The sequence below is a fragment of the Enhydra lutris genome, unplaced genomic scaffold, assembly GCF_002288905.1.
Source record: "Enhydra lutris kenyoni isolate GAN:26980312 unplaced genomic scaffold, ASM228890v2 scaffoldscaffold4, whole genome shotgun sequence".
NCBI classification, from domain to species: Eukaryota; Metazoa; Chordata; class Mammalia; order Carnivora; family Mustelidae; genus Enhydra; species Enhydra lutris.
The window spans coordinates 50,142,653-50,152,265 of record NW_019154088.1 but is presented as its reverse complement, the minus strand read 5'-3'; positions in this window follow the sequence as shown (position 1 = coordinate 50,152,265).

Here is a 9,613-nt window from a genome sequence, read left to right as displayed (position 1 = left end):
CATTTCTTACACCACACACAAAAAGAGACTCAAAATGGATGAAAGACCTCAATGTGAGGCAGGACTCCATCAAAATCCTTGAGAAGAACACAGGCAGCAACCTCTTTGACCTCAGCCACCGCGACTTCTTCCTAGAAACATTGCCAAAGGCAACGGAAGCAAGGGCAAAAATGAACTATTGGGACTTCATCAAGATCAAAAGCTTTTGCACAGCAAAGGAAACAGTCAACAAAACCAAAAGACAGGGGTGCCTGGGTGGCTTAGTGGGTTAAGCCTCTGCCTTTGGCTCAGGTCATGATCTCGGGGTCCTGGGATTGAGCCCTGCATTGGGCTCTCTGCTCAGCCGTGAACCTGCTTCCCTTCCTCTCTATCTGCCTGTCTCTCTGCCTACTTGTGATCTCTGTCTGTCAAATAAATAAATAAAATCTTAAAAAAAAAAAAAGACAACTGACAGAATGGGAGAAGATATTTGCAAATGACATATCAGATAAACGGCTACTATCCAAAATCTATAAAGAACTTAGCAAAGTCAACACCCTAAGAACAAATAATCCAATCAAGAAATGGGCAGAAGACATGAACAGACATTTCTGCAAAGAAGACATCCAGATGGCCAACAGACACATGAAAAAATGCTCAACATCACTCAGCATCAGGGAAATACAAATCAAAACCATAATGAGATACCACCTCACAGCAGTCAGAGTGGCTAAAATTAACTGTGTCTCTTCTTGCTCAGAGTATCTGAGACAGCTTCACAGAGGTTTCCACAGGCCACTGTGTGCTCCAGCTGAATAATGGTCAACATACAGCACAGAGAAAGCTAGCAAGCCTGAAGACAACTTGAGATTGGGACCAGAAAGATACCACAGTGACCCACCGATCAGTCATCCAAGATCAGACAGAAATGCTGCCAATCTTGGCAGGTGCCAGGATGGATTAATGATGACAACATAGAAGAGATGCTCCTGACTCCCAGCTCCAGGATGACTCAATGGCACAGGTGAGAACCCCAGAATCTCAGATCCTGAGATTAATTTTTGACCACCTGACAGAATAGAGATAAAGACAGCACATTTCTTACATAACTGCCTATGTAGCCTGGAATGTGGACCCTCCACATCAGCTAATAAAATAAGTAGCAATTTAACCAAATAGAGATAAAAAATATTTTTTTTAAATTTTTACTTTTAATTCCAGTATAGTTAACATATGGTGTGATAGTAGTCTCAGGTGTAGAAGTGAGTGATTCAGCACTTCCACATATTACTCAGTGCTCACCATGATCAGTGTACTGAGAGAAAAACAGTTTTAAGAAACAGGAAAATAGGGCACAAGGTGGACAGGGACAGAAGCAAATGGAGAGCCTCTGCCTCAAAGCATGTAGTCATGCGGCATTTGTACTTGAATTACTTGCATAAGGGTCCCCTCCCTGGAACTCCAGTGCCAGGAATTCTTGCGAGGAGAGCGCCACCCACACTCCTACTTCAGAGGCTTCTCACAGTGTGATCTGACACATGAGGTTGGTTAGGATTACATTTCGGTTAGCAGGAGTTGCAATAAGACATTTCTTTCAGACCCAGAATTCTGAAAATTCCTTTCCAAGAACACTGAAACCTGAACACTGTAAAGGAAAGAAAGGGTCATGGTTGGGAGAACAATATAAAACAAGATAAAACAGAAAAATAAGAGAGGACAGGAGTGAAAAAATGAGAGAAGTATAGAGAGGTAACGCATAAGATCATGTTAGTGGTCTCTAAGCCATGTCTAATGTAACCCCTACTCCTAGGACACCCCCACTAACTCAATGGCTTTACTTTGCTCTAGGTTCACATGACATATCAATTCCATTGCTCACATTTTGCTGGTGCTAATAATGGCATGCCAGGTGCCCGCATTTGGCAAAAAGGCCAAAAGTCTTACGTACATAGTCACTGATGCTGAACTTAGGAGTAGGAAAAATAGTCATAAGAGGTCATAACTAGAAACAACTGTAGCTCAATTTCCTCATATTACAAATGAAAAAAAAAAAAAGCCAGACCCTCTGCAGATAAATTGTTGCCAGAGGTCAAATGTCTAGTTGGTGACAAGCCTGAGTCTAGAATCCAGGTGTCCTAATTTCCTAGACCATACTTACTCTGCTCCTGCATCTCCATATGCTGCTATTCACTACATATCTTGAAACACACCTGCTCTCCCTGATTTCTGTCAATAGCACCAACTTTTTTCCCTTCCATTACTATGAGGGATGCAGTTAAGGACAGGTGAGATCAACAGGACCTACTGCACCCACCTACAAAAAGAAAGAGGAGGTGCCTGGTGTTTCAGCTGGTTAATCATCTGACTCTTGATTTCAACTCAGGTCATAATCTCAGGGCTGTGGGATTGACCCCTGTATCAGGCTCGCACTCAGCAGGAAGTCTGCTTAGGATTCTTTCTCTTACTCTCCCTCTGTCTCTCCCACTCACGCTCTCTATCTCTCTGTCTCAAATAAATAAATAAATCTTTAAAAAAGAGAGGGAGAGAAAGTAATGATACCCAGAGATTCTATTTTTCCACCCATAAAGCTCTACCTGGGAAAGTTCTGGAAAAGGCTTATAATAGAAATAAATAATAATAATAATTTAAAAAAACAATTAATTAGTTCTATAGTCACTATATTAGACTATAGTCAGCTGATGGCTGGATGATAGCAGACCTCATTTGGGGAAAGGGTAAACCATCATTGCATCACCATGGTTTTGGTGAGCTCTAAAGGACAGGCTTAACACAGGAAATAAACAGAAGAAATCTGGGCAGTAAAAAAAATTGGTTTTTGCTCGATGTTATTGCCAATTAAACTTCTTTGAAAGAAGGAAACAATGTTTATGTTCACATAGGGCATCTTCTAAAAAGGTTGCAATATTTTTTTCAATATGTATCAGAAAACTCTTTGTCCTTGGGGTAAAGCCAAACTTAAGGAAGCCTCATTACCACAGGATATCTTTGCAATTAAGGAGGACCATTAAAAATGAATGGCATAGCCATTATAAGGAAGCTGAGAAATTGTTCATGTGTCATGGACATTGAGAAGAACAAAACAACAACAACACTTTCTGAAAATTGGAAATCCCCCAATTCTTGATACTGACGCTTCCTGATTTTTGTGGAAAGACAAAATTTCTTTATAAGGACACTTCTGTCCAATTTGAAAAATGAGTTCTGGGCTGTTCTTATGTGTTATCAATTTATACAGAGTCTCACAGTACATTAGCATCACTTATCAGGCTACTAGGTCTACTGAGAGACAGTATAACGGATGGAGGAAGTCAATGCATTATTCAGTCCCTTCTTGTGGGTTTTTCCAAAGCTAGATATCTAGCGACATGACTGTATAGACCATTTCTGGAACTGTTCCCTCATCTTTACTATAATGATCTTCTTTAATCCATCCTATACCCAATTGATTAACTAATCTTCCCTTTTAAAAAGAGAGGCGGCTGAGAGAATGTTATTCTCCCGCTAGAAATCTATCCATGTCTTCTTATCATATACAGAATAGACTCTAGACTCGTGAACATGGCATTCAGGGTCCTCTGTGATCTGGCACAAATTTTGCTTGGCACAAAGTGGCATGCGATTATAGCTTTACTTTCTATATTTGTTGTTATTGTTAATATTCCAGATGGACCTTTAATCCCATTCTTTTAGCTATTTTTTAAGTTTTCATTTCCTCATTTGGCAATTTTCTATTTATAACTTTTGATGGAGGTTTATTAGTTTTTCCAATACATAACTAGGAACTCTCTACCAATTAAGGTTTGTAATCTTATATCAGGAATGTTTTATGACATCTTTTTCAGGGTAGTTGATATGAACTTATGGGTGAATTTAGAAAGTCAAAACACAAAACAGCTTAACTGGTAGGGCCAGAGTTTGTCTTCCTGGCAATTCATGTCTCAAAGAAGCTTCCATCAGATAACTTCTTCTTTTTTTTTTTTTTTTTTTCAAAATAAGTTAGACATCTGCATTATCTACATGATTATGGTTTTATATTATTTGGCTTTTCCAATAATCTGTATGTGCTTATCTCTCCTGCCCCACTCTCTGTCTTCTACACAGTTCTTCAAATCCTAGGTCAGTGTGTACATGATTCTTTCTGCCTGGAATATTCCTCTGCAGCCCACCTCCATTCACCTTTTCAACTACCTTTTATTTGCCTTTTCAGATCCTGCTTTAGGCATCTCTTTTTCTGGAAAGCTTCTGTGACTATCTCCATCTTTCCCCTCACAGATGGATTGGGCAACCCTCTGAGCATTGCAACATCACCCTTCAAGGTCTTTCTCAGGGCTCCTTTCAACTTTACACATGCCTATTTGTCCATTTACCCACTGGGCTGTGAGTTCTCTCCCTAATGCTGTGCTTGGCTCATACTTAATAGGCATGCGATACATATGTGTTCATTTCAGTTGACCTTTTGTCAGTTACCCCTAACAACTGTTATGCCTTGAGAGAGAGGTCATATCAATTGTCCTTTATCTTACAAATAGGAAAATATTGCCTGACCATTATTTATAGGAGCTAAAAGATGCCACTGAAAAGAAAATTCCATTTATATCCTTTCTTCCCTAAGAATGATAGTAATGAATTCCATGTTTCACCCCTGATTCAAGCTGCTAAGTCTCCAAATCAAACAACTCCAAGTAACTTTCACTTACCTTAAAATTCATTTAGCGCTAATAGGGTTCACGTAGTTTTCATGATCTTTGAAGGAGATCAGAAATGTGTAGATATCAAAGAATTTCAGAGGTCCCTGGACTCCTCAGAAGAATATTTCAAAGTGCATGGAAGAGTACTTGAATTCTCGTTTTTATCCCTGCAGCCTGTGCCACTGTTATTAAGAAAGCCAGCTGTGTTAAAGGGGAGAGGGACAGAGTTGCAACGAGGACTTTGTGTTACCTAAAACTCAGGTGTATGCTCTCTCCTAGGAGCTGCACCAAGGTAGAGGAGCCAAAAAGGGGTTGAGAGAAGCTCCAGAGAAGAGGATACAAGTAATCGCAGGCCATCTAAGGACTGAGAAGTCCAGTTCCCTTTTCCTGACCTCTGTGTGGAGCAAGAGTTCTGAGAGGAACAAGTTTAAGTAACTGAGGAATCACAGGGCTAACTGAAATGTAAATAAATAAGGTGCTTTAGATGCTGAATACCACTAATCCTAGTTCATAAAACGTAGAGATAAAAAGAAAGGGGGGGGAGGGGGGCGTGGAGAACGGGAAAAAAAAAAAAAAAGGAAACCTTTGGAAATACTGGAAGGTGTTCTGTTACACAATGTGTTTGCCACCAGAGGTGCCAGGTGACGACTGTGGGAGGTTCCAGAAGGACTTTCATATACATTATCCTATGTTTTCTTAAGTAACCCTCAGCACAACAAGTGAGGCAAGTATTGTCATTATTCCCACGTAACTGATGATGAATTTGAGCTAAAGGCACACATAGCTAATCTTTGACAGGACTGAGAGCTGATTCTAGTTCTGTCTGCAACCTGTGTGGGGTATCTATGATTTGTAATTTTATTCAAGTTGGGGAGTCAACAAGACTGATGTGGTCATCTAAAGAGAAGGCTACTTGCAATAGAGGAAACTAAAACAGTGGGAGTGGTGGACATCATATTATTCTCCATTTGATTTTACTTGTTTAAAAAAGTTATTTAATTATACAAGTAACATACAAATATATGCTCAATCACTTAAAGTTCAAATAATATTGAATTTAAGGTCTAACTTCATTTCCCCACCACCTTCCAGGACTAACTATGTGGGTGATTTGTAGCTTATTCTTTCAGATTTTTACCAGTGATCTACAGATATATAGGTGAATATATATGTATATGTATATGTACACACATATTTTTACTGTATATGCATAGTGTGGATTTCTAGGGTTTTTTTTAAAGATTTATTTCATTGAGAGAGAGAGCGTGAATGAGAATAAGCAAGTGGGGAGGGACAGAGGGATAGGGAGAGAGAGAATCTCCAGCAGACTCCCCACTGAGTAAGAAACCCTGTGGGCCTCAATCCCCCAACCCCTGAGATCATGGCTTGTGCTAAAATTAAGAGTCGGACAGATGTTCAACCAACCAAGCACCCCTAGATTTGTGTTTTTAATGTAAAATATGTAAAAAAAAGTAAATATGTAAAATAATGTTAAAAAAATGTAAAAAGATCAAACCACAGGGTGCCTGGGTGGCTCAGTTGGTTAAACATCTGCCTTCAGCTCAGACCATGATCTTGGGGTCCTAGGATGGAGCCCTGGTCAGGCTCCCTGTTTAGCAGGGACCCTGCTTCTCCCTCTCCCCGCCCCACCCCTCTAATTGTGCCCTCTCTGTATCTCTCTCTCTCTCAAATAAAATCTTAAAAAAAAGTTCTCCAGTAAAGATTAATCTAGTCATTATTTACATGTTTGACAAAGTTGTTTAAACACTCATGCCTGCTTATTCACACTATAGTAAATTCAATAGTGTCCCCCCCACAATTCTTGTTCATATGGAACCGCAAAATGTAGCCTTTCTTGGAAATACAGTCTTTGTAGATATAATTTGTTAAGATGAGGTCATACAGGGGGCTCCTGGGTGGCTCAGTCAGTTAGGCATCCACCTCTTGATCTCAGTTCAGTTCTCATTTCACAGTCGTGAATTTACACCCTGCATTGGGCTCCATGTGGGGTGTGGAGACTACTTAAAAAAAAAAAAAAAAAAAAAAAAGGAGGTCATACTGGATTAAAGTGGGCCCTAAATGCAATGACTGGTATCCTTATAAGAAAAGGAGAGGTCAGGCACCCTGAGCTCCACTCAGGTCATGAAGGGATCGATCCCTGTGTCGGTCTCTCTGCTCAGCAGGAGGCCTGCTTCCCTTCCTCTCTCTCTGCCTGCCTCTCTGCCTACTTGTGATCTCTCTCTCTGTCAAATAAATAAATAAAAATCTTTAAAAAAAAAAAAAAAAAGAAAAGGAGAGGTCAGACATACAGACACACAAGGAAGAATGCCATGTGATGACAGAGGCAGAGATTAGCGCAATGTAGCTACAGACCAGAGAACACTGCAGACCACTGGCAAGCATCAGAAGCTAGGAGAGAGGCATGGAACAGTTCCTCCTCAGAAGTCTTCAGCAGGAACCAAGTTCAATGACACCTTAATTTTGGACTTCCAGCATTCAAAACTGCAAAAGAATGAAATTCTCTCATTTGAAGCCACACAGTTTGTAGAAACATAGTTATGGCAGCTCTAAGAAACTAATACACTGTCCTATGTATTCATTAAAATTATTTCCAAAGCACCTCTCAAGAGCATTTCAAGAGATTTATAGTTTCTAACCTGAAAGTATGGTAAGATGAGCGATCTAGGTTTATAATTTCTAACTTGAGAAGTATAACAATATGAATAATCAGATGAAGGACTGTGAGCTCTCATTGATGATTAAGAATTTGTTTGAAGTCCTAAACTAAAGAAGTAAAGAAAGCATGAGTTGTTAATGCAAGGCAGTTGTTATTCATTTTTTATATTAAAATACAGATTATTTAGTCTTAAAGATTAAATTTCTGAAGAACTTAGCTTTTCCACAATCTCATTTTAATTTTTTAATGATATTCCCCTAATGGCTATCTAGTTTGGTTCCAAAGGCAATGGGAAAAGCTGTGAAAGTGGTTTGTGGGCTTGTGAGTCTATAATCATTGACATTTAAAATGTTGATTTATGATGTAAAGGATAAAAACACTGTCTTAAGCAGCAGTTGCAAAAACAATGAATTGATTCTACCACTCAGTCCTTTAAAAACTCAGTAAGTTACTCAGAGTTGCACTAGAGGAAATCCCAACTGAAACATAGCTCCTTTCTTCTTTCCTTTCTACTTCTTATATGAAAATCAGAATAAACTACACATAAGCAATATGCTACATCCAAGTCTTAGCAAAACTTGTGATGATCAATTATTTATTGTTGAAGGTGATATGAATTAAATACTATATATGTACTATGTATGAATTACATACTATACAGTTTGTGAATAAACAAATATGTACTTTTGGTTTACCTCTGGTGTGAGAAAGGAAAAGATCCTGGAGCACAAAAGTCATCAAATGCATCTACAGTGGATACAGAATGTGGACCTCACAATAGGCTATGGTTATACTCTAATTCACTTTTCTATAACAAAAGGACAGGGATATAGCCAAATCTTCTCTTTCAGATATAAACAAGCTAATGAAGATGCATAAAGAATGCATCAATATTTTATTGATCTGCAATCTGTTGCATTTGAGTATATACCTTCAATGCCATTGACCTTTATTTCCAAAAAGAATATTTTAAAAAAATTTACGGGGTTTTTGTAGGTACAACTTTGAGGCCAGACCTCTTACAAATCTTTAAGTAAATGCACTTGATAATTCTACATTTTAAGTGTGATTTGAAGTAATATAAAAACAAAAAACATTAGCAAAATAGTAGACAATAAATATTTGTTGAATGAATGTATAGAAATGAATGACTTTATTCATTATGTATTCCTATGTTATTTCTGCTCATGTAGCTACATTTTTATTGTAATTTGGCTTCCTTTATTGATCTGTCTTTAGGGGAAGAATGACTCCTGTGGTCATTCTGGCATTGCAATTATATTCCTCATAGGAACTAAAAAGTTGGCATTCTGGGTTTATTTAAAGATACCTCTAGACTGTGAATGCTTCACAGTAGGGCCTAGCTAGTGCCTGGAACTTAGCAAACATCTAATGTATGTTCAATGAATGTTCCCTGCTTTAGTCTAGGTTGTCATTCCTTTTCATCTGTTCACCCAAAAAAAGACACTCTCTGCCATTGTCCAAATGTTTGTGTACCCTCCAGAAGTCATATGTCAAAATCCCCAAGGCGATGGGATTAGGAGGTGGGCCCTTATAAAAGAGGCCTCACAGAGCTCCCTAGCCCCTCTGACATGTGAAAACCCAATGAAAAGATGACTGTCTATGAGCCAGCAAGATCTCACCAAACACCAATCGGCCAGCATCATGATCTTGAACTTCCCAGCCTCTAGGACTGTAAGAAATATTTGTTGTTTATAAATTATCCAGCTTTTGGTATTTGTTATAGTAGCATGAACAGACTAAGACATTCTAATTTTAAGAAACTAGGTAGTGATCCTAAAAATAAAAGTTACAATAAAAATTTAAATGTAGTGGATAAGGTATTTATCAAACAGGAGATAGAGCAAATAGGGATATGGTTATAGGACCACCCTCTTTCTCCACTCTAAATTTTCCATCTGTATACAATGGATTAAGCTATTTCAAGTGTGGGTGTGGTTTATTGGTTAGAATAAACTACATGGCATAAGGCCTAATGACCTAATATTTTTATACAGGTGAAAATGGATTAAAATGAACAATAAGGAAACCTTGAAAAGAGAAGAAAAGGGAAAGGTGGCATAAAATTGCACCATGTAACTTTTGAGAGATGGGGAGGGAAAGATGGTTGTTGTTGTTAGATAGCTCCAGTCATGTCTAATGGGGAAGGGAGGGTGGCAGGACCTGCAGATGAAATGCTTTAGTCTTTAATAGTACAAACCTCTTTATCTTTCCCATACCTCTTTAT